The sequence below is a fragment of the Lagenorhynchus albirostris genome, chromosome 1 (genome assembly GCF_949774975.1).
Source record: "Lagenorhynchus albirostris chromosome 1, mLagAlb1.1, whole genome shotgun sequence".
Lineage (NCBI taxonomy): Eukaryota > Metazoa > Chordata > Mammalia > Artiodactyla > Delphinidae > Lagenorhynchus > Lagenorhynchus albirostris.
In genome coordinates, this window is record NC_083095.1 from 190334927 (window position 1) to 190359441 (window position 24515).

At 49.7% G+C, this 24515-nt stretch overlaps 2 long non-coding RNA genes across 4 annotated transcripts; both read left to right on the plus strand.

The window, feature by feature from the left end:
- The first annotated feature begins 1700 nt into the window (after positions 1-1700).
- LOC132527497 (uncharacterized) lies at positions 1701-23743 on the plus strand. 3 transcript variants are annotated; one of them, XR_009543012.1, is made up of 7 exons: positions 1701-1822; positions 11791-11853; positions 16677-17714; positions 17915-19684; positions 22041-22791; positions 23319-23422; positions 23516-23743. It is a non-coding gene; the product is annotated as an uncharacterized LOC132527497 (long non-coding RNA). The 3 variants fall into 3 exon arrangements; XR_009543013.1 differs by lacking the exons at positions 16677-17714; positions 17915-19684 and adding an exon at positions 20163-20369; XR_009543015.1 differs by lacking the exons at positions 16677-17714; positions 17915-19684.
- LOC132527502 (uncharacterized) lies at positions 3787-8949 on the plus strand. Its single transcript, XR_009543017.1, has 2 exons — positions 3787-5258; positions 8659-8949. It is a non-coding gene; the product is annotated as an uncharacterized LOC132527502 (long non-coding RNA).
- Positions 23744-24515: the final 772 nt, after the last annotated feature.

Consider the following 24515-nt stretch of genomic DNA (forward strand, 5'->3'; position numbering starts at 1 on the left):
AATCAGGAATTAGCCGTGAGGCACCTAAATGGGAAAGATGGGCTGAAAAAAAATTTTTTTTTCCTAAAGGAGAAAATTAGAAAAATGGACTAAAGGGAGAGAAAGAAAATTTCTAAAATGTGTGAACAGTGAGCTGGCAGGTGCTTTCAACGTCTTTTTAAAAAATATAATTTTATAACCAAGTTTTTTATAAGCATGCGTTATTTCTATAATCAGAAACACAAATTAATATTTTAAAAGAGCAGACCCATTGCTGGGGGTTTGTGGGCCTCCAGGATTGAACACTCAGGCTGTCTGGTTGGCCAGACGCTGGCCTCTTATAGGTCAACTGGTAAAACGCTGACCAGGAGCGGTCTGACCCTTTGACTGTGAACTTGCCTGGGGAAAGTACAGCAGCTCTAGGAGAGGAAAGGTTTCAAGTCTTAGGCAGCAGTAACGGCTCCGAGTGGCAGAGTTGGTAAGATTCTTCCTTGGGGGCAGTTCCTGGAGGTGATGGTTCAAGGCACTCGGGGCAGGGTGGGGGGCAGGCCCGCAGGCTGCTGGGTCGCTGGTGTTTCATCGTCCTCCTTGAGTTGTGGAACTGCCCTGCCGCCTTGGAACTTGCGGGCTTGTGGTCCGAGGAGGTCGAGTGAAGGACTGATTCACTTTCCCCAAGAAGGTGGAGGGAGACTGTGGTCCTCCAGACAGAGCAGTTAGGGAAGTGACGGGAATAGGGTGACTTCCTTCCTCTCTGCACGTGAAGAGAAAGTGGCTCTATTTGTAGAAACGGTTGAGGGAAAGAAACACGGGGCATATATGCTTGAGGGGTGATCTTTGTGCGTAAGAGACACATTCAATGAGTATTTATGGAAATTGCATCTGCGCTAATGCCTGACCCAGGAGCCCATTCCTTCCTCAAGGAACTTACATTGTAGTGCAGGGAGGCCGGCGACAAGCAACGATCATAACAAATGAGGACGTGGCGTGGATAGTAAAAGGTGCCAAGTGTGCAGAAAAAGCAAGGGGTGAGGGGGCAGCAGCCCTGGAACCGACCCCACTGGGTCTGGGGAAGAAGTTGGTTCTCGGCTTCCTTCCCAGGTTGGGAGGGAATGGGATGCAGCCGGAGAAGGGCTTGTTGGTCTTGGGAGGACAGCACATTCCTCCGAGGGGAGGGCGGGGGTGCTGGGGGCGGCGGGATGCAGCTGTGCAGGAGTTCCATTCTTGCGGGCCGAGGAGAAGAAGCGGGCGCGCCCTGTTCCTGGGCTGGATGACCTAATAAGGCCTCTTCCATCTTGCCCGCTGACAGTCGGGCCGCAGAGCGATCTCCCTGCTCTCCCTGGCAGGCGCTGCAGAGGCCACAGCGTTTAGGATTTCTGAGCACCACTGAGTGTCCCAGCCAAAGACTTTCCATGTGACCCTCCCCTGAGCTGGGGGGAAGGGTATGGGAGGGAGGGGGCGAAGGGGGAGGGGGGAGGGGGGAGGGGAGGGGGAGGGGGAGGGGTGGAGGGGGAGGGGAGGGGAGGGGGAGGGGGGAGGGGAGGGGTAGGGGAGGGGGAGGGGAGGGGGAGGGGAGGGGAGGGGTGTAGGGGGAGGGGAGGGGGAGGGGGGAGGGGAGGGGGAGGGGCGGAGGGGGGAGGGGGGAGGGGAGGGGAGGGGTGTAGGGGGAGGGGAGGGGGAGGCGGAGGGTTGGGGAGAGGAGCTTCCCATTTCAGCCTCTGGCACCAGGCCTTCTGCTGAGACCAGGCAGACAGGGAAGAGACAGAAGGAGAAACTGCCAGGGCCCCAGCTGTACACGGAAGCTTTTCTGAAGTAGCTGGAGCTGAGAAGAAGGGTAGTTGAGAAGGTAAAGAGAATAAAGGCCTGTCGAAGCAGGGGCGTTTGGGGCTTGGGGGCACTTCTGCAGCCTTTCTTCTCGCAGGAGCCCCGACGCAGGGCTGGGGCCGCGGGTCACACTTCTTTCCCTGCCTCTTGGGAGTTAATTCGGGAAAGGACTTCTCCGCCTGGGGAGGGGAAGAGTGGGTTGTGTCCTATCTGTTTCAGACTCTTTGCGTGCTGAAGCTGGAGGAAGCTTCTAGATCACAATCACCGCGTCACATGCTGGGGCCTTGGCGAGCACCGTACAGGGAGAGCCGTCCGTCCGAGGCCAGGCCCGGGGTGTCATTTCTGCGAGGCCGGTCTCTGATCTGCCTCCATAAATAAAAGCCTGGAAGGGAGGCTTTGCTTGTGTTTGCACGTTCTTTTGCCATTAAAGGGCACATTTGGAGACCGGAGGTCCAGGCTGGTGAGAGTAGACGCCCGAGGTCTGAAGGAGGATGCCGTCGGGGTTCTCAGGCTAGAGCTCAGGTTTTATGTCAAAGTGAATTTCATCACCTTTACGTCGGCTGCACCTTGAATGAGGCACGGGGTGTGGGATTGTGAGCACGATGCGTGAGTCCACAGCCTGCCTGGGTCCTTTGGGACCAGGCGGCGGCCTTCCCTGCGTGGAGTTGCCCCGGGCTGGCGTGTCCTTCGTGGCTGGTGGGGAAACGGGTATGGGCTGTGGAGAGACGCGGAGTCCTGAGCCAGGAGCGGCCTGGGAGAGTCACTACTCGCTGCTATGGGACGCTGGCTGAGCCCCTTCCCTTCTCAGGCCCTCTGTTTGCCATCGTTGCGGGGAGGGGTTGGAGGAGACCCGTGTTTCTGGGACTCTGCTGCTTGGAAGGTGAAGGAGGGCTTGGGGCTGGGGAGATAGCTGCCACATGCCCCATCCACAGCCCTGAGAGCTTTCTTCATGTAATGTAGTATGTGGTATGTTAGAATGTGTTTAGAATAGAATATGACCGAGCTGGACTTCAGGGTAAGCTTGTGTTTGCAAGAAGGATTCCGTTACCTGAGAAGTTTAAACACCCCTGCGTCAGGTGACTTCAGAGGCCCCTGGATCCATGATTCTATTTCTCCTTAAACAGTCGTGAGCAGAGCCAGAGAAGACTGGCAGTGTTCACGCTGCTTACTTAGAAGCCTGAAAACATGCCAAGAATTCACAGTCCGAAAAACACCCTCTGGTTCCTCATTTATCTGGAGGGCAAAACAAAGTCGCTTGACAGATTGCGTGGTTCTGGGGAAGCAGTGCGGTGGGAGAAGACCTCGCTGATGCTCGGGACGTTGGCGATTTCCAGCCCATCCGGCGCTCACTGCCCCCGGAACGTGCTTGAGCGCGGGAGGCCCGAGCCCCCCCCCCCCCCCCCGGGGCAGGCGGCGGCAGCTCTGCAGAGCCTGGGGCCTTTGCCACCTGCGGACGCGAAACTGACTTTTCTCACGGTTTACAGGGAGACGTAAGATCTGTGACGCGTGGTGAGCCTTCGGCCTCCAGAAAGGAGAGGTCGCGCTGTTGAAGGTTAAGTGAAGTGACCGGAGGTGATGGGGGGCTGTCTGAGGGTGGGCTGATGGCCGGTCACCTTGTATGTAAAGCCACAAACGCGAGGGCCTTTGCTAGTCTGTCTCGTTAAGGAAAAATCTGACTTTCAAGCTGCAGGACCAATGCCTGGGAGCAAGTCTCTGGGCCAGCTCAGCCCTGACATCTCAGGGTGGCTTCCCAGTTCTTTACTTCACTCAGCAAATATTTATTAAAAGCCCACCACGTGCCTGGCACTGTTTGAGGAGACGGGCTGCATCCTTGAGCAAGACACATGCAAATTCCTGCCCTCAAGGAGCTTCCATTCTGATGTCCATTCTCATTCACGGCCACTTGCTGGGGGGTGGGGGTGGGGATTAGGACACAGAGGTCAGAGCTTGGGGGTTGGTGTCAGACACCTGGCTTCAGACCCTTTGCCTATCCTCTGGCTTAGTTCTCTCCTTAAGCAGGTTCAAGGCCCGTGGCCGTTCCCTCGTCTGGTAAAGCGGATGGTGCGAGGTGTGGGGGGTGGATTAGGCAGGTTGGGGTGGTGCCTGGAGCTTAGTCAGTGCTCCGTAAGGAGGGGGCCAGCTGCTGTCAGTTCTCTGCCTGCGTCCAGCCTGCAGGGCTTTAGGGACTGTGCCCTTAACCCTCTGTTTGGTTACCACGGGCACTGTATCCGTGGAGGGCCTCAGCAGGATGCGGTGCTGTCAGGCGTGGATGCGTCCTCTGTCGCTGTCAGGCCAGCAGGTGCTGCTGTCCGGGAAGGGAGTGGTCGACTGTCCCCAGGGCCACTGTGCCCACCTCCCCTGGGCAGATGGCCAGGGGGCCGCCTTCAGCCTCAGGGCAGCGCCCACTCCCAGCACTTTGGCTTCTTGGTCCGGGCAGGCCGCCTGTTCTGTGTGAGAAGACCACGCTCCTCCTTGCGGTCGCCGTGCGGCAGGCCCTCTGCTGTCCTGACGCCCAGCCCAATGCTGCCCTGAACGGGCTGTGTGACCCGAAGCCAATCGCTTCACCTCTCTGGTCTCAGTGTCCTCGTTGTCAGAACGGAACTAACAATGCTCGTGGCTGAGGGGCGCGTTGTCAGGTGAGACGAGGAGGTGAAGAACCGTAGAACTGTACGCAGGGCGCTCATCCCCCCAAGTCTCTATTCTGCCCAATCTTTGTCCCCCCCCCAAGCACCCGTGACCTGGCGACGCTCCCTGCCCTCAGCACAGCCTTTCAGCACGTTTGGCCGCCTCTGCCGACCGTGAAGCTGGATGGGCCCCTGGGGCATAAGAAGCATGAACTTCTGTTGGACTGAGAGTTTCCTGAAGCAGGGCCAGCTCTGTTCCTCTCTGAGGTGCCCCCTTCCTCTCCCGCAGAGCCGAGCCTGCAACAAGTGCCCGGCACACAGACGTGTGGGACAGACGTACAGACGGACGTGGGTGAGGAGCTGGCCCCTCTCTCCTGATGCCCCGTTTATTTTGTGTCATGTAAGGACATTGTTTCTGAAACTGTCGCTCAGAGATCTAAATTTAGACTTCCCAGGAGCCCTTCTGCCAGGAATGGGTCTGAAGTAGAGTCCTCAAGGCTTGCCTTTCTTGGTCTCTCAGAGGCACCACCAGATAGCCAAGTCGGGGCAGCGTTCAGCTCGGAGTCTTGGAGGAGTTTCTGGTTGAGCGCGGACGGCTTGTACCACCACCCGGCTGCCTGGGAGGCCTCGCGCCCCGGTGATCCCGCAGGCTAGCCGGGAATCCCGCGGCCGCGCCCCCCATGTGCGTGCTTCCTAGCCTACCTGTCCTGCCCTCCTGGCCCTCAGGGCCGCCTAGATGCTCGTCTCAAGGACTGCCGATGACACGGCAGCTCAGATGCGCTTCTCGTATCTGGAGTTGAGAACTAAGGAGGTTTCTCTGCCAACACCTCGCAGGTGAGGCGGTCACAAAAGCCAGCAGAGAGTTACGGCTGTCTTGGGGTCACGTATCCAAAGCTCCAACTTTCCCCTGATTATCTGAGTGATACGATGAAGACACTAATACCTAATATAGGAACTAGCCTGCCCGAAGGACCAGATTAATTACTCTAATCCTCCATTGCCCACTTTCAGTGAGGATCTGGTTTCAGTCGATCATGTAGTAAGTGGTACTAGATTAATCTGGGCAGGGAGAGCAAAATGGCCCAGACAGAGATGATGGATGCGGAGGGCTGATGAGAAAACAGAGCATTCGCAAGTGCCTCTAGGACTTAATGAGACTGAGTCTGTGGGTCAGAGAGGAAATCCATCTCATCACCCTGGTTTTTTGTTGCCTCCCGCGTCTCATTGTTTTAAAGCCAGTCGGTCGCAACATCCCTTCTGGTGACACAGCTGAAGGAAATATTTGCGTGATGGCCCAGGCAGGCTGTTGATAAAATAAAGTTCTCAATAAACCGTGCCTTCCAGCATCCATGTCCCTGCGTAGTGCTCTCCTCAGATCTGGGCTCGTCCTCTAATTTGTCTTAACCAGTCAGCTGTGATGGGATTTACACTCTGATGATTCTGGGCTGTGGCCTTAAGGAGGCCTAGCAGCCTCTGCTTTTGCATTTTTGGGTGCTCTGAGCTTCTATGTAAGAGGTCACGCTCCCTTAATGGAGACCACTGGACGGACGTGTGGAGAGGTCATATGGAGGGAGTGCCGCCCTGAGACTCCACATAGAGAGAGAAGTCTGACTATCTCAGCATGCCAGCGGAGCCCAGCCTGCAGACTCTTTGGACTTTGCACATATATAATAACATCTGGGCATGTGACTCAGCCACATTGATACACAAAATTAACCATCACATCATCTACTGGCAAAAAACGAGTGCTCTTTAATTTCACCAAGAGGGTAGTGTGTGCCTTTTGGAGAAAGAACCTGACCAGGGAATAAGAAGACCTGAACTGTGATGGAACCCCTGCCACAGACTGTATCATCAGCGAATCTGTTCATTTCTCTGCCATCTGCCCAGGTTATGCAGCTAGCAACCGGCAGAGCGAGGATTTGAACGCAGGGAGTCTAGATCCAGAGTCACTGCTCTCAACCACTACGCTAGTGCTGAAGTGCTGATTTCAGGCTCTTCTGGGGACCCAAGAATGGAGGGGACCTGTGGCCTGCTTTGCAAGGCAGAGTCCTGGAGTTAGTGCTGTCACACACACGTTGTGCCTTTGTGCCTTGTCCAGGCAGATGGGCCGGGGACAAACTTGCCAAGGGCTCTGTGTGTCTCCCCTGTCCCTGCCATGGCACAGAAGTAGCAGAGGGACCATGACGCTCCCCCTTAATGTGGCTCAGCTGTGGTGCAGGGGCCCAGGGAGGTCACGTGCCCTGCAGCCGCCTAGGAGGGGTCGTGACCACGTGTCAGAGTGGGAAGAAGGCTATTCCAGGGGATGCTTGCCTTCAAGCCTCCATGTGCCCTGAGTGCCTTGGCACTAAGAAAACCTACTAGAACTCAGACATGACCCCAGGGAAAATGGGGAAACCTCTAATTAATTGATAATCCGCTCTCTGCAAAATTGACTTTTTTTTAAAATTAATTAATTAATTTATTTTTGGCTGTGTTGGGTCTTCGTTTCTGTGCGAGGGCTTTCGGCAAGCGGGGGCCACTCTTCATGGCGGTGTGCGGACCTTTCGCTGTCACGGCCTCTCTTATTGCGGGGCACAGGCTCCAGACACGCAGGCTCAGTAGTTGTGGCTCACGGGCCTAGTTGCTCCACGGCATGTGGGATCTTCCCAGACCAGGGCTCGAACCCGCGTCCCCTGCATCGGCAGGTGGACTCTCAACCACTGCGCCACCAGGGAAGCCCAACATTGACTTTTTGAACAGAAATTAATTTGAACAATAGAGAAGCTAAGTTATTCATACGTATCTGAGGGTCAGAAACCTTTACCCACAGTGCTTTCAATAAAACTGTGTTAAACAAAAGATTGATGTGAGTACATTGAGCAGAAGTCTGCTTCCTACAATTTGTATGCATTTGTTTTAGCCCCATCCTTTGAGCCTAATCTAAATGGTCGAATCCCTCTTCTACCAGATAACTCTTGTTTGTTTGTTTGTTTGTTTTTTGCGGTACGCGGGCCTCTCACGGTTGTGGCCTCTCCCACTGTGGAGCACAGGCTCCGGATGTACAGGCTCGGCAGCCATGGCTTACGGGCCCAGCTGCTCCGCGGCATGTGGGATCTTCCCAGACCGGGGCACAAACCCACGTCCCCTGCATCGGCAGGCGGACTCTCAACCACTGCGCCACCAGGGAAGCCCAACTCTTGTTTTTGACAAACCAAGCATTCACAATCCCATCAGAGGACTCCGCATAGATCACACTTCTTTTTTTAAGATCAACATTATCGAGACATAATTGAGGTACAATAAAATGCACCCAATTCAATAACTTTTGACAAATGTATCCACCCATGTGGCCACTACCACAGTCCAAATGTCCAACGTTCCCATCACCCTCCAAGTTCTCACATGGCCCTTTGCAGTCGCCCCTCCCCCCAGTACTGGCCCGAGGCAACTTCTCTTCTGCTTCCTGTCATTCTGTATTAGTTTTGCCTTCCTAGGAGTTTTTCTTTATAAGTGGAATCACATGTCAGTTTAAGTATCTATAAAATAAATGGGAAAACCAGAGAAATCCCATCAGATGGAGTGGGGACCACTGATGCGAGTCTGCTTGGCCAGCTTGCCGGGCGCTGCTGGGACCAGAGACAACCCGCCTCTCAGAGCCAGCATCCCTCTGTTCCTGGTCTCAGGATCCTTCCCTGTGGCTCTCTGTCTTCACGACCACTTCCCCTCCCTCGTTCTTGGAGCCGTATTTCCTTTCTTGGCCCACATCTGCTGACTAAGTAAACAGCCAGTGCAACCCCTGGAGAAGCATCTTTGCTGAAGGGTTTGCTCATCTTTGGGGAGAAGCAGACAGGAAGTGTGTGTCCACTCAGCTCTCACCAACAGCCCAGATAACGTAAACTCCTCGTTTCTTCCACAGCTGGGTCAGGGTTTGGCCTCTCGGACACAGTGAGGGGACTTTCAGTCTCTCGTTATCGAACAGCTGGAAGCCCCTTGCTCTCCTGGCGCCTGGGGCTAGCTCTCCCTCTCCTGTCAAGAGCTTCGATTTGTTTTTTTTCTTTTTCTTGATCTTGTTCACCTCCATACTGAAAAGAGTGTGAGGGAGAGCGATGGTCTAGTGTTTGAATCATTTCCTCCTCTCCCTAAAGCTGTCTGGTTCTTCACTCACGTGAAGAAGATTTTTTATGGCTGAGGAGACAGACATGGGCTTCTGGAGTCCAGCTAACGGTTAACATGTTGTTGTTATTCTTCTCAGAAAAGGTACTTCCACAAAAGAGTGACTGGTGGAAACCGAAGACGTCTGCAGAAAAGAGAAGATCTATAAACCGGAGAGCCTGACCCTCCCCTGCATCTCTGGGCATCATCAGTGCAGGCAGGGGATGAGCCTGTGCCTTCCACAGCATGTAGGCTGGACCAGTGGGTCCCAAAAGGTGATCTTCAGACCAGTGGGCTCAGCATCCCCTGACGTATTCGTTATCTGTTATGTGTAACAACTTGCCCCCAAACTTGGTGGCTTCAAGCACCAATAAATCTTTCTTATTTCTCACAGTTTCTATGAGTCAGGAATTTAGGAGTGACTTACCTGGGAGATCTTGACCCAGGGTCTCTCATGAGGGTGCAGACAAGGTGTCGCCCAGAGCTACAGTCATCGGAAGGCTCGACCAGGGCTGGAGTGACATCTTCCAAGGTGGCTGACTCCCAGGAAGGTTGGCCTTCCCCAGGGTGTGTGACCTGAGAGACACAGAGAGCCAGAGCCAGAGACACAGAGAGGATAGAAGCTGCTGTGCCTTCTAGAACGTTGTCTTGAAATCCATCATGTCTATCAGATACAGTTAGAAGCGAGTCACTAAATCCAGTCCACTGTTTTCGGGGAGGAGTGTCAAAGAATTTGTGGTTGTATGTTAAAAATCTCTTACCTGGTTGAGAAACCTTACCTGGTCTTGGGCCGCCCAGACCCCCTGAATCAGAGTCTCTGGGGTTCACATCCAACAATCTGTTTCAACAAGCCATCTGGGTGATTGTGATGCTGGGTGAAGTTGGAGAACCACCAGACTGGACCAAAGAACACTGAGAAAACCTCAACTCACTCGTTGGTACCTGGCGTGAAGCCTTACTCACCAAGGCTACCTTCTAGAAGCTGAGTTTTTATGAATTTGACAAAAGGTATTGGTCTTACTTCAAGGTAATCCACAAGAAAGATGCGGTAGGCAGGATAAGGGGCCCCCCAAAGACGCCCGCAGCCCAGGAGCCTGTGAATATGTTACCTAACGTGGCAAAAAGGACTTTGTGGTTGTGATTAAATTAAGACTCTTGAGGTGGGAGATTATCTTGGCTTGTCCCGATGGGCCCAAAGTAATTACAAGGACCCTTGTAAGTGGGAAGAAGGAGGGTTAGGGTCAGAGAGAATCAGAGAAGGAAAGTGCTGATGGCAGCAGGTCAGAGACAGATTTGAAGATGCTCCACTGCTGGCTTTGAAGACAGAGAGAGGGGCCACAAGCCAAGGACTGTGGGCCTCGAGAACCAGGAAATGTCAAGAAAACAGATTGTCTCCTAGAGCCTCCGGAAAAAGTGCAGCCCTGCCAATACCTTGATTTCAGCCCAAGGAGACTCATTTTGGACTTCTGACCTCCAGAACGTAAGAGAATTCATTTGTGTTGTTGGAAGCCACCCTGTCTGTAGTCATTCATTAACAGCAACAGTAGAAATCTAACAGGAAAGGGTTCTGGTCTGGGACTTCCTTTGGGTGGAATAAAGAGAAAAAGAAGAATGGGATGATCTGCTCCCTTAGGTGTTTCCACGGGAAGGGTAGACGTGTGTCATTGCAGAGTCTGTGCTTGTATTTTTACCTGCAGAAGAGAAATACTGTAGCACTTCATTGTCTAATATAGTAGCCACGAACCAGATGTGGCTATAGATAAATTTACATTTCAGTTAATTAAAATCACATAATATAAAAAAATTAAGTTCCCAGTCCTCCAGCCACACAGCAAAGGCTCAGTAGCCAGACATGGGCAGGGGCTAATGTACTGGTCAGCATGGACACAGGATATTTCCAAAATGTTCTATTGACATTTGTAAACGTTCCACTAGACAGCACTGCTCCAGCCTCTTTGATCTTCCCGAGTTTGAAATAAGCTTTTGCAAAAATCTTATTTTATGATTAAATCTTATTCTGTGGCTGTGATTTCCAGTCGAGACTATTAGAATCCTTCAGCTCCATCACTTGTGTGTATCTGCATTGCTCATTCCCTAGGTTTTATAACCTCCGCGCTTCAAGGGCTCCTGGGGATTCAGAGATGCTGTGTGGACCAGAACATGGGTGAAGGGCATATCTGTGCGTCCACGTGTGTAGGGGGATATGGGGACAGGGCCTTCACCCTGGCTTGAACTAGAGCAGCTGCCCTCGGCTGTGTTTACCTATTGAGCTTATTGTACCGTTTCATTTGGAGAACGGTCCCATGACTTTCAGAAGAAGAAGAAAAGTCTGAAAACCCTGAGTGTGGAAGGAGGTCCCTACCCCCCCTTCTTTGTCCCCCTTCGTAGTCTCCTGGAAGTCATTTGGACACGGTTCCTTCTCACTTCAGACCATGACCAGAGCAATAAATCGCTTGCCCCTGGACATTTGCATGGGGTCATCATCCAGAATTTCTGGGTTTATGGAGAATTCTTCAAAAACTTGAACTAAAAGTTTATTTTAGAGGATGCAGTTAATTTGAAAAGTAAGTATATTGGGTTGATCATTTTCCTCCTAGGATTAACTCAACTATTTTGTATTTCTATTCTCAGAAACATTATGTTCTGTCCCACTTACAAACACACACGCCCACCCGCTCACCCACACAAACACGCATTTTATAGAGCACACTGTCCCTGCCTGTTGTAGTAAAGTTTTATAGTGCTTCTGGCCCCAAACAATAAACTAGGGATACAAATGGAGGGCCTTTGGAAGTTTCTTCAAACTGCGTAATTCTCAGCCCCCAAGGGGCTTCTCAGCAGAACTGACAGCCCCTTGGCTCAGGAGAACCTGGGGGACCAAGCGGTGGGAGCCTCACCTTGATAGATGAGGTTGTGCAACTTCTTATATTAAACATTAAAAGCGTTTAATACAATGAGATCACACGTCTCGCCTCTGATAATAATTTCACTTTTATCCGATATGACCTTGCATTCAATACGTACAAATCCCCCAGTGAGAGCCAACTTCTCTGGGAGTGGTGAGCGTGCCTGTCCTTCTCCTTCCCCAGAAGAAACACTAAACACTGGCCGAGGTCATTGTCATGGTTCTTGTACAGACGAGTGTCTGTCTCTCTAGCGTTAGCCTGGGCCTCAGTTTTCTCATCCCTGAAAATCCAGGTTTGTAGATTAAAGGAGTTCTGTTTCTTTCCAGCTCTGAAGACCTTTGGTTACGTGACGGATGAAAATAATTAGACTCAAAGAATTCCGTTTTCAGGTAAGAAGTGAAATCTCTCATGCATGATAGTAATAGCAGGAAAATTAGGCCATATTTAATAGCAATCATTATTTCCATTTAAAAGATGAATGCACCCGTAGCCAGATGACAGTGAGAATAAATCTCATTTACAAATACCACTGAGCAAGGTGGGGCTGGAGGAGCGCTCACCTGCAGCTGCGGAAGATACAGCTTAGGGGCCCCTCACTTCAGTGGGTCCCCGCCACAGCCCTGGGAGGGGACTCTGCAGCATGATTCCATCTTCATATATTTTGTAAACCTTGAAAAGCGCAGGCTTTCAGCTGTAATATGTTAAGACTGCCGTCTCCTTCCGTCCACGCTTTCTCCCTCTTGGGTGCAGTTGGGGTGGTCTTGGACACTTGGGGGATCCAGCTAAAAGCAGATGAGCTGGCCTGCATTTACTCTGAGCTCAGTAGGATACTTTGATGTGGTTTATTCCGAGGACTCTAGAAAGTCACTAAGAGTTCAGGGTTTTTCCCATTCCCACAAAACCTCTGCTGGAGAGCTTAATGAGTCAAAGCCATTATTAGAATGTAGGAGAACAGGAAGGAAGAGAAACATGAAACTGCCTGGATGAGTAGTTTGAAGAATCAGTCCTGTTTTGTTTGTTTTTTTTGCGGTACGCGGGCCTCTCACTGCTGTGGCCTCTCCCGTTGCGGAGCACAGGCTCCGGACGCGCAGGCTCAGCGGCCATGGCTCATGGGGCCAGCCGCTCCGCGGCATGTGGGATCTTCCCGGACCGGGGCACAAACCCGTGTCCCCTGCATCGGCAGGCAGACTCTCAACCACTGCGCCACCAGGGAAGCCCATCAGTCCTGTTTTACTAACCAGCAGCACTTTGGAACTAGGCATGTTGAGAACAAGGATTTAGAATAAGGTTAATTTCAAGTCTCAGCTGTGCCAAGTGTTTACCTTGTCATCATAGACTCAGTATTTTTCTTTGAATTTGTTCCCTCCTCCATGAACGGGGAAAGGAATATTTATCGGGGAAAAGAATATTTATCTCCCATGCTTGTTGGGAACTTTCAATGCTGTAAAATAATGTGGAATATTATTCCAAATAGGAATTCCGTAAATTACAGCTTGTTTCTTTCCTTAATCATACCATGGAAGGTTCTTGCATGGTACACTTAATTTGAACACCAAACATTCCAAGCAAGGGGGAAGATCTCCTTCAAAGACTGTTGAAGTGGGGAGGGACCTTGAGATGTTTAAGTGAGGACATTGGGGTTTTGCAGAGCTGTGACGTGGACCAGCTCATGCCCCTAGGGAATGGCAAAGCTGGTCTTAGAACCCACCTGTTCTAACTAGGAGTATAATCAGGACGAGCTAGAAATGTGTGTACCTACATGTGGGCCTTCCTTACTGACTGGTATTTGCTGGAACAGTTGTTTAGTTGTCTTCAGAAAAGGACATTCTCATTTGTTGTTGTTAAACTCAGCTGTTTTCAGGACAGATTAGACTGTTCTCTCTTTTGCTAAAGGCCCAGATCCCCCTTGACTAGAGTTCACGTCTAAAGTCAGATGTGTTTTGGGGAGAGTGTCAGCTAGACCCTCAGATAGGGGCTGCTGTCAGGGAAATCCACAAGACAGCATTGAACCTGGCTCTCGGTCAACAACACATATCTGTTGGATGAATAAATGAAGGATATATAATGCTCCTAGCAGAAGAAAACATTGAGAAAATCGCGTCTGTGGCTTTAAGAAGAAAGAGAAAGGACTTTTTGGCAATAGCTCCGAGATCCCTTTAAGAATCGGGAGAATTTAAGTGTTCAACAGAGAAGGTGGCAGTGAAATGAGAGGGAAGTTGAGTACGTAACGTGAGTGAAGAGGGAGCTCAGAGGGTGAACAGACATCCCTGTGGATCCCAGAAAAAGGCTGCTTCACATCAGAGCAAAGCACCCTGCTTGATCTCATGATGCCATTTAAAGAAAGCAACATTTCTTTACTGCTTGAATATTGGAGTCGGAGCTTAAATTTTTAAATGCTGTATACAAGGAGAGGCTGTAAGAATTAATATGATACAAAGTTCATATGTGGGTGGGAAAGGAAAGGAGGCAGGGGAAATGACAATTTCATGGCGTGTTCTCCCCCTACCCTTCCCGTGTGCTTTGAGCATCTGGTCCATGGCCACTGAAGCTGCTTTCCTGTCCTGGACTGATGGGGCTGCAGTCAGCGCTGGGTGCAAGGCAGCAGTGAGCATTGCCTGACAGCTGCTTCATTGCAGGAGCAAGAAGTTTAGGAGGAGGATGGATTTCTAATCGACTTGGGCAAAGGAATTTCTCTTCTGGGAGAAGCAGAGTCCCTGAGTCCACAGTGGCACCTGCAGGGAGTGGGCTGGTCAGGGAGAGGTGACAGGGGTCAGGTGCACCTGTCAGGTGACAGGTGCAGGGAGAGGTGTTTGGGGTCTCCTTTTCTCAGGCTGCAGGTTCGTAGTTCCCGTCGTTTTTGGTGTCTGCCCCAGTGGCTAAGGTTCGTTCAGTGGGTTGTGTAGGCTTCCTGGTGGAGGGGACTAGTGGCTGTGTTCTGGTGGATGAGGCTGGATCTTGTCTTTCTGGTGGACAGGTCTACATCTGGTGGTGTGTTTTGGGGTGTCTATTGCTTTATTATGACTTTAGGCAGCCTCTCTGCTAATGGGTGAGGTTGTGTTCCTGTCTTGCTATTTGTTTGGCATAGGGTATCCATCACTGTAGCTTGCTGGTCGTTGAGTGAAGCTGGGTGCTGGTGTTGAAATGGAGATCTCTGGGAAATTTTCACCGTTTGATATTACGTGGAGCTGGCAGGTCTCTTGTTGACCAATGTCCTGAACTTGGCTCTCCCACCTCAAAGGCACAGCCCTGATGCCTGGCTGGAGTACCAAGAGCCTGTCATCCACACAGCTGCTGTGTGCCTCAGTTTTCCCCTCTGTAAGCTGGGGGGAGTAGGGCAGCCTCCAGTTTATGCTTTCAATGAACATTTTAGCATATCCAAAGAACACTTATTGGGTGTCTCATATAAATATGCCATATTAAAACTGGATAGATTTCATGCTTACCAGTAAAGTTGAAATCATCTCTTTGAAAATTTTGGAAAACTTCCAGACAGGAGGTTCTCCATGGACTAGTGAAATTTGTGGACTTGTTCTACGTTTAAGGTTTTAGGCATTGAAAACTTCTGTCCTATTTCCTAGGATAAAATTCAATTCTAAAAGGAATGATAAGGAGAGAAGTGATTGATGAACTTATGATTTCAAACCTCTTTATGACTTGAGATCTGGAAACATCTTGTGTGACAGGCAGAAAAATGGTCCCAAAGATGTCCACATTCTCATCCCCAGAACCCGTGTTACCTTCCATGGCAAAGGGACTTTGCAGGTGTGGTTAAGTTAAGGATCTTGAGATGGGGAGATTACTCTGGAGTATGTGAATGGGCCCAGATTAATCATGTGGGTCTTTAAAATCAGAGAACCTTTACCTGCAGTGGGTAGGGACAGATGTGACTGTGGAGGAAGGGTCAGAGAGGTGCAACTTTGATGGCTTTGAAGCTGGAGGAAGGGGCCACAGGCCAAGGAATGTGAGCACCTCTAGAAACTGTGGGGAGGGGGGGAAGTAATGGACTTTTCCCTAGAACCTCCAGAAAGGAACACAGCCCTGCTGACACCTTGACTATAGCCCAGTGGGACTGTGTTGGACTTCTAATACACAGCTGAAATCATGTCACTTTTCATTAGTCACTTTCATGACATATTACAGATTTATTAGATGTTTAGAAGCAAACCCTAGCACAGTAATTTTTTTATGTTATTATGTTCATTGCTGGGTTTTCCATCCTAGTTTTCCACATTTATCTCAGGATACCTCAGGAGGGTGCTGATGGACTTCTAGACATGAAAAAGGACCCTGGAATTACTCTCCGGGAAGCTCCTTCTTCCCAGCCCAAGAGACGAGAATGTGGCCGTGCACCAGGACATGCCCAGTGAGAGGAGAGGCTGTAACCGTGGGAACTGGGCCTCTGTAGAACAAGATATAAATCCTTAAAGTCGTTTTTAATGAAACATAAACACGGAGTTAGCGTGAGGGCCACAGTTTCTGGGTGGTTGGCTCTAAGTTTGGCAATCAGGATTTAGAGGGAAAATTCACCAGTTTTAAGGACCTCCAGATGTTCTTCTGGTTCCAGCCAGAACGTTTTCATCCTTTATGGTTACTTTTTATTGTCAGCAGCAGAATTTTCTCACAATATCTCCAAATTGGTGGAAGTGGCCGTTAGTCAGCAAACAAACCCCAAATAAGAGTTTAATCTTGGGGTCACTTTAAGTGTCGCATCGCACCCCATTTAACTGATAATTTTTTAATAGTGTAGTGGCCAGAATTTTCAGTTTGTATGACAATGGACCAAATGAGTGTCTGATGACAAATCAGTCACTGAGCTCGTATGAATACAATGTCCCATTTTAACAATGGTTGGAAACTGGCCGATGTTTAGAAGGAGGAAACAAGGATGTCAGAAGGCCGCCATCTTGTGTGAAGAGGCAAAAGGTTTATTGCAAATTACAATGAACTACTTCGTCATAGAATTTCGATTAAACACTCCGTTCGCATCAGTTGGGAAACACTGAAGCAGTTACTTTTCAGAAGCACTCTCTGGGAAATTCAGAACTTAGAAAAAAAAAAGACAACTTCCGTTTTCTAGAGCAAGAATTTTGTGACCACCTACACTTAATAAGACTTGACCCTACGGGATTCGCTCTGGGATTTGGTTTAAATTACGTGACGTAGTCTAAAAAGAAGTAAATCACTTCTATTCATGCTTCACTTTCCTCTGAAGAAATGAGAAGAATGCGAAGAGCAGTTCACCTTTCTGGAAGTCTCTTCTGAGAACCGCCGTCCACGTGCCGTCTTGGATTCATAAGGAAAGGACTGCATTGGGCGGCTGCAGTGAGTTCTCATACGCTCGTGATGCCACAGCAGGACCTGCTGGGATTAGGGTGAAAAGGCCCTGAAAAGCCTTTGTTACTTGCCTATTTATAAAGGACTGGCTTTATAACTTGTTAATAAGTCACATCCCGCTTGTCCTGGCGCTTTTATCAAGGGCGTTTATCTCTGCTTATATTCATTTGTGTCGCTGGATAATTGTTGAGCTTGACTCATCAGGGCCTATGGGTTCATGGGTAATTAGGGCCTGGACGATAGGTCCCTCAAGCCACTTAGCTACGGAAGCCTTGTGGCTGCAGACGGATAATAGAATCTCTTTGTTTTTACAAAATGGTCATAAATCATTTGACTCTGTACGAAGCCTTCAATCAGTAGCCCCCCACCCACGCACCTAGCAGAGCAGTTGGGAGTTTTACTACTTACAGAGAGGAAAGGTCCTTCCAGAATGTTAGAACAAAGGCGAGATGTCACTTCCGACCCTAAATGCACATGTAGATTTCACTGGGAAGACTCCTCCCTCCCCGTGTGGTTTCCGTTCTCTTGCTGGTTCGGGGTCCACACAAGCTCTTCCCAGCAGGGAGACGCGGTAGCAGGGGGCCCAGCTCCATCTGGAGGGACGGGCAGGGCACGCAGCTGGAGTGGACAAGATTTTAAAAATACAAGTTTCAGCGTTCATAAATTCTCTCCTCTGCTGATAAGTACTTTTGAAAATGTAAACCGCAGACGCATTCTTTTAGGACATTTTCCAGCAGGTACTCACTGTATAAAGTCTTCTTGACTGCCCCTGGCCCCCTTTGAAGCCCAAGGCTGATTTCCAACATCTACAGTCTCTACAGGACCCTATAATTACCGAGGCAATGAGCGTCAGTCCCCGGTGGTCTGCGGAATCCAGCCCTCTCAGGCAAGGAAAGGCATCCCTTTGCTAATTGGAGTCCTGGTTTTTTTTTTGTTTGTTTTTTTTTTTTGCGGTACGCGGGCCTCTCACTGTTTTGGCCTCTCCCGTTGCGGAGCACAGGCTCCGGACGCGCAGGCTCAGTGGCCATGGCTCACGGGCCCAGCCGCTCCGCGGCATGTGGGATCTTCCCGGACCGGGGCACGAACCCGTGTCCCCTGCATCGGCAGGAATTGGAGTCCTGGTTTTTTCCTCCTTTAAAATCAGCACGTGCGATATGATGGGTCACACGTGTGATGATGTGACGTGATCACATGAGGGGTAATGAGAAAGCAGTTCTGCTCTAAGACGATGTGTCACTTCATCTCCTCCACCCCCTCCCCCATCACATTGTTGAAAATGACAGCAATGAGAATGATTACAACAGCAATGAAGACAGCCAGCATTTGTTAAACCTTGATTGTGTATCAGACACCCTGCCGAGTGTACAGCCTTCATTGTCTCCTCTAATCCTCAGGACGACCTACGAGCCAGGCACCATTAGTATGTTTACCCTATTTTACAGATGGCCCTGGAGCGGCTAAGATACTTGACTTTGGGGTCAAGCATTGAACCCGTTCTTCTCTTGCTTTTAAAATGTATTCATCTGTTCTTTTAACAAAGATGTATTGAGCACCTTCTGTGTCCCAGGCCCTGTTTTAGCCTTAATACGCTCTTGGGAAAGATGTAATGAGCTCAGCAAACCCCTTTGTTGTTAGAGAAGAAAGGCGGTTTTGTAAGAGCGGTGGAATTCAGAGGAAAACGAGGGAACTAACCTCAACGTTTACTGCCTTCCTACTTCTGCCGCAAGCGACAGTACTAAGAGCCTCATCTCACAGGTGTGTGTCTGTCATCCTCACCTTTTCACCTGGGTGGGGAGACTGTTATCTGGGGAATGTGAAACGCTCTTCCTCCCGGCTTTCTGCGAAGTCTGCTGGGGAGTTTAGGGCCCAGAAAGGTCGGGGGAGTGTCCAGGTCTGAGAAAACTCACTGATGAACTTAGTATCCTGGTATCTCTGTCTGAAAGGACCCCAGAGGCCCTTGCGTCCAGCCCTTAAACCAGGCAAGATCCCCCCTTGATAAGGGGTCAGAGCACCTCCGTTTGCATACTTTCTGGGGAGCTCTCCCTCATGAGGCAGCCCATTCCGGCACTGAAGGCTGTTCTTCATCCTACTGAGCTGACACCTTTCTCCTCATCACCTGCGCTCGCTGGTCCCAGCTCTGCGCTCTGATGGCGTGCCCAGCTCGCTGGTCCCAGCTCTGCGCTCTGATGGCGTGCCCAGCTCATCTAGCTCCTGCCTCACAGGAATGTAGTGCCCTTAAGTGTCTAACCTCAGAGATCTCATCCCCACTAAGACCTTCTTGCCGCCTCAGCCTTCTCTTATGCGCTATGATTCCTAAAGCCTTCAGCCTCTTAGCCGGAACGAGAGAAATTGGAAATAAATGGGCTGAACTAACTCAAGGCTCCCTGGGAAGAACTATTAATCAACACACACTTAAGTGACAAGAGGCAGTGAAGGAGGTGCAGGGGGGGCAGCCCCTCTGGCCATGAAAACAAGGACAAAGGGTCTTCAGAGTCAAGAGGTCTCTGAGGTCAGGGCTCATCTGGCTGGTACTTGAGCCCCTGAATAATGCGTAGGGCACTCAAAGTCGTTTCTAGAAGGCCAGGCTACAGAGTCTGATCTACTAGGATTGGGAAGCAAACCTAATGTTTCTAAGAGCATCCTTGCTCCTGAAGTTTATGCAGCTGTCTCTGGGGGAGTTTTATTTACAGGAGGAAGGGGACGACGGGTGGAGTTAAAGCTACGGATGCGCTAAACCCTCTTGGAAACGACAGCTACTGTGAACCCCAGTTCCTTCACCCGCATAAACATGTTCCCGATCTTTTGTAAAGAACTGAAATTGAGAAAAGGCCACCCGGGGCACCATAATAACGCCCACTCCACCCAATGACGTCATGGACTCTAAGAGTGAGTAAGGGCTTCATTTTTTAAGGTTGCTTTTCAGTGATAAAACCAAAGGAGCTAAGTGTAGGTCACATAGGCCAATCCGGCCCCAGTAATAGAAACACATTTTTTTCTATTTATATGAAGGCAAGTTAGTTTGCTGTTTGCCTTGCTGACGTTGTCGGAGCCCATGAAGCTTGGTTACAACCTAATGTGTAGGTTCAAAGCCATGTTGATGTGAGGCGAGTGTCCTTCTGTCCTAATTTCTTCCGCTTAATAGAATGACGCTGCTTGACTGTGTTAATCTTTGCTACACGTTGCCAATAGTTCCGGTGATGATGACAAGGCCTCCGATAGGAGGGTAAATAGTAGTAGCTCCCTTTCGCAGGTCAGGTAAGCTGAGGCTGAGAAGGGTTCAGTGACATGCACAGGGCTTCATGCCCCTGAATAACAGACCCCAGATAATATCCCAGTCTACTGCCCAGTGCTATTTCCCCTGCAGAATTCTCCAGAAAATGAGCAAACTAAGACGGAGGTGTGAGCATTATATCCACAGAGGTGCATTTCCATTCCAAACCCATGGAAAATGCTGGCGACATCCATTAGACCTATCCATTGCACAATTAAAAAGAAAATAAAACTTGGTCGTTACGTCCTAAACAAAATCAGCAAAAGGCGAGTCTCTACATCTTTGAAAATCTTAACGAGGGTAAGTTTTTAAAAGACAATGGTCTCCCGTGGCATGTAAGCCACGAGGTAGGGTAAGCACTTGATCATCCTAGATTCTCTAGGTACATAGAATTTTCCTTCTCTCCATATCTGGGCAGTCTTTTTTGGAGTCTGCAAAGAGTAAGGCACACAAACTGCTTTAATTCCTCAAAAGATGAATCTACCAGAGATAGAAAACAGGCCTGTCACTGAGGTTTGGTGATTCCTCCACCAAAACCACAGATCTGGCTACCCTCAAAGTGGTCTGTTAGTTAAAGAGTAAAATTTAAGGAGAGCTCGTCTAATTCTTTGGAGGTTTAAGATAAGCGCTTGTCAACTGGATACCGTAATCTATTTCTTTGGGAGTAACTGGAAATATTCTTTTCACTTTTATGTAAGATATGTGTTAATGTTGGCTCTGAAGGAGAAATTTATATCCAAGATTCTCAAGGAACTCTTCTGAGATTAATTCATTTTGGACAAGCATAACTTACTTGCTTCCATTTCGCAGAGATTTAAATGAGTCCTGGCAGGGGAATGTTCCTTCTCCAAGGAAGGTGTCATACATTAGAGGCTGAGTTCTTACTCAGCTCAGGGTCTGTTATCCTCCTAATGGGTACTCTTCCATTTCATTTTGAAACAGAAGAGTGTTAAGACCCACGATTCATGTTAAGAACATAAATTTTACATATTGATGCCATACTTACATAAAAGAGGTATCTAATCAGTTACTGGGGCTAATGCCTTCATCTGACCACCTACCACCCACTCATCCATCCATCCATCCATCTTCCATCCACCATCCAGCCAGCCAGCCATCCCTCCATCCATCATCTGTCCATTCACCATCCATTCATCCACTTTTCATCATCCTTTGATTCATTTAGCATTGGGTAATGGTAAGTGCATGCAGTCCAAAGCCTCACCACAGATCGTCTGACTTTTAAACGTTTGCACTTAACCAGCAAGGCAGGACGGCTCTAACCCAGGCACAAGGCAGGACGGCTCTAACCCAGGCACAAGGCAGGATGGCTCTAACCCAGGCACAAGGCAGGAAGGGTCCTTCTGGAGCAGGGTGGCCAACCATCCCAGTTTGCCCGGGACTGTCTTGGTTTTAACACTGAAAGCCCTCTGTCCTGGGCAAATGGGATGGAGGGTCACCCTAACCTGAAATTACTGTTGGCAGATAACTTGACAGGAACAGTGTGGAACGGACGGCCTGAGTGGTATGCAGTGTGTTCACCTCTCTTAAACCTATTAAACTTTATTTAGGATTATTTAACCCGTTTATTATTATTTAAACAGCAGAGGAGTGTGTGTGTGTGTGTGTGTGTGTGTGTGTGTGTGTGTGTATTACACAGTTCTGGTCCCTGTAGAATTATTTTCATGGAGATTCCCTTTTTCAAGATGCTCAGGGTCTCCACAGCCGGGGGCGGGTGTGTGTGTGAAGAGCCCTGGGAAGCTCACATATGATTCCCTGTATGGGTATCACTGAGACCTAATTCTCTATGTTACGCTGTGTTGCCCTCCTGAGGACCCTGGGGGCAGTTTCAGGACTGGGGAGACCTCAGAGTCCCAGCTGCTGGGAAGGTGGGTCCTCTCTGTGGCTGTCCTGGAACCAGTTGGGGTGAGTTCTTCCTGATTCGTCTTATTTTCTTATATTTACATCTAGAAATGGAATGAAATTAATTGACGTTTCTGGCCCTACCTTACCTGTGCCATGTGCTGTGATGGAGGGACATGTGTCAGCTCGTCTGCCTGTGGTCAGTGCCACGGGGACCCTCTCGGGATGGTGACGGTAGGTGGCTGAGTCCCGACCCTCAGAGAAGGGCTCAGAGTGGCCATCAGTCTTCGGAGGAGCACCTTGCAGTGATTCTGTGCAGACGGAAGGAAGTTATGTACGAGAATCATCAAGAAACCCACGTCAGGAACCTTCTACCGGGGCTGAAGTGAGAGAGTCATGTCTTCAGGCCGGCAGCAGTGGGATAAAGCTGTGAACCAGTCCTTAGTCTTAGACCCCATCTGTCCACAGCAGAGAGCGCAAGAGTGACACGGGGGGGCTGTAAGGCATGTACAGGAAGGTTTGGGTCTCAAGCAAAGTGGGTCCTACGCTCTGCTCTCCCCAGGCCTACGGAAGGGGAATGACAGATCTCGGGGAGTCAGTTGGCAGAGGGGTCCTGGGTCTCAACCTCTCCTGGACCCAGCTCTGGGAAAGGGACGAGATCCCCAAGTGGAATGAGCCCTATGAGAGCCTCCCAGGATGCCCACGCAGGTCGTGGAAGAAGCTGGAAGAGACCTGGGCCTGAAGAGGTGGCAGCTACCTGTGCGCTGAGACCACACCTGGATCTCTGGGGTTGTGGACCAGCCCCGTCCCCAGCACCTTGGCTGTGTGGAGGTCAACCCTCCTCCAACAAGGAAAGGAGGTGAGGCTGGATCGCCAGAGATGCATTTTCCTCCAAATGGGGGCTGGAAATAGACGGTGAATTCAGTTTTAGAAAAATAATGTTACATTTCCTTCACACCTGACCTTGTGGACTGAGATGAGAGTCGCTCGGGTAAAAGGATGATGACAATGGTCATGGCGGAGACCCTGAGAGCTGATATCCGTGGAGCATTTATGACGGGTCTCTACCTGGAGTAACTCGTGAAATCCTTACAACAGTTAGGTACGACTTAGTCCCCACTTTAGAGGAAACTGGGGCACAGAGAGGATGAGGAACTTGCTCAGAGTCACAAAGGAGGATGCAGGATTTGAACCTGGGTCCTCTCCACAACCCTTTAGCGGCACACTCAATGCTCACAAACCGAGTGGTCAGAAATTCTTCCCTAATCTCCAACTGAAGCCTTCTTGGGGGAGTGGAAACCACTCCTTCGTGTCTTTGTTCTTAACAGAAAGAGCTAATAGTTACTCACGTGATCCATATCTTTTCTCCATTTCCTCTTTTTCAAGCCAAATGACCTCAGTTGCCTCAGCCTCTCCGCAGAGTGGCTGTGACCCGAGGCTGTCGCTGCTGTGCTCACTGCTTTGGTGTCTGAGCCTGAATTGGAACAAAGGTTAGTACCTGATGAGTATTCTAGGAAGACTGCATCTTTCCGATTCCCAAATCAATACATGCTGGTGTTGGATTTAACAATTTCTTTCAACAGGGACAGATCACTCCCGTGGTCTCCCACGGTCCTGGCCTGAGCCTGCGGTGCTTTTATGAAGATGCCCTAAGTCTTTCTCCAAGGCTTCTGGGAAACAAGCCTTACGGATGTGGCCGATTGCCAGGCCTGTTCTCTGTCCATCTAAATTATGATGGCAGAGAAGATAAAAATACAAAGACCAAAAAGTCATTTTTCTCCCCCCAAAACACCACAATTCTTTGAGCCTTTCATTTTCTTCTGCGTTTTTTTTTTGCTGATAACAATGAATAATGGTTTCTGCCTCTGCTTTTATTGGCTTAGCATTTGGGGTTATAAGAATGTAAATGTTTCCCCAAGGAGAAATACATTTGGGGGGATTAACTAGATTGTTTCTTTTATTTTTAAAATTTTAGTTATAAAAGGAAGAAAGAATCTGCGAACTAAACCAAGTCACGATCCCAAACAGGAACTGGAGAGCAGAGACCACCATTCATTTGGGCCGGTCAGCTCTGGGGGTCCCATTTTAGTTGGCACGCCTTGAAACAGTTCTATTTTAAAGCCAATGACAGTCATCTTTAAACATATTCATATTTGGGTCAGATCACGTGATGATAAACCCGATTTCGTTCAGCATTTTATCCCTCTAACTGACCGTACCACCCGATTTCCACAGCAACTCTTCAATGTGGGTATATTTAGCAAATGGTTATTACCTTTTCCTCATCACCTGTTTTCCCCTCGAGTCCCTCGTAAGCTGTCATTTACCCTCACCCCTCTATCGAAACTGTGCTCTTAGAAATCAGCAAAATCCTCCTTTAGGTCAAATGGAAAGAACTCGAGCTCTTTTCTGTTGCTCTACCTGAGCCTGTTACCCCTTCTCCTTCAAGGCTCCTCAGTCCTCGGCCTCTTTGATACCATGTGAGCATTCCTTCTCTGGGGAAGCGTCCATCCTCCCTGGATCCTCCAAGGCTTGGCACCCGTCTCTAGACTTCATTTTCTCTGTGTTCATCTTAGCTTAGGC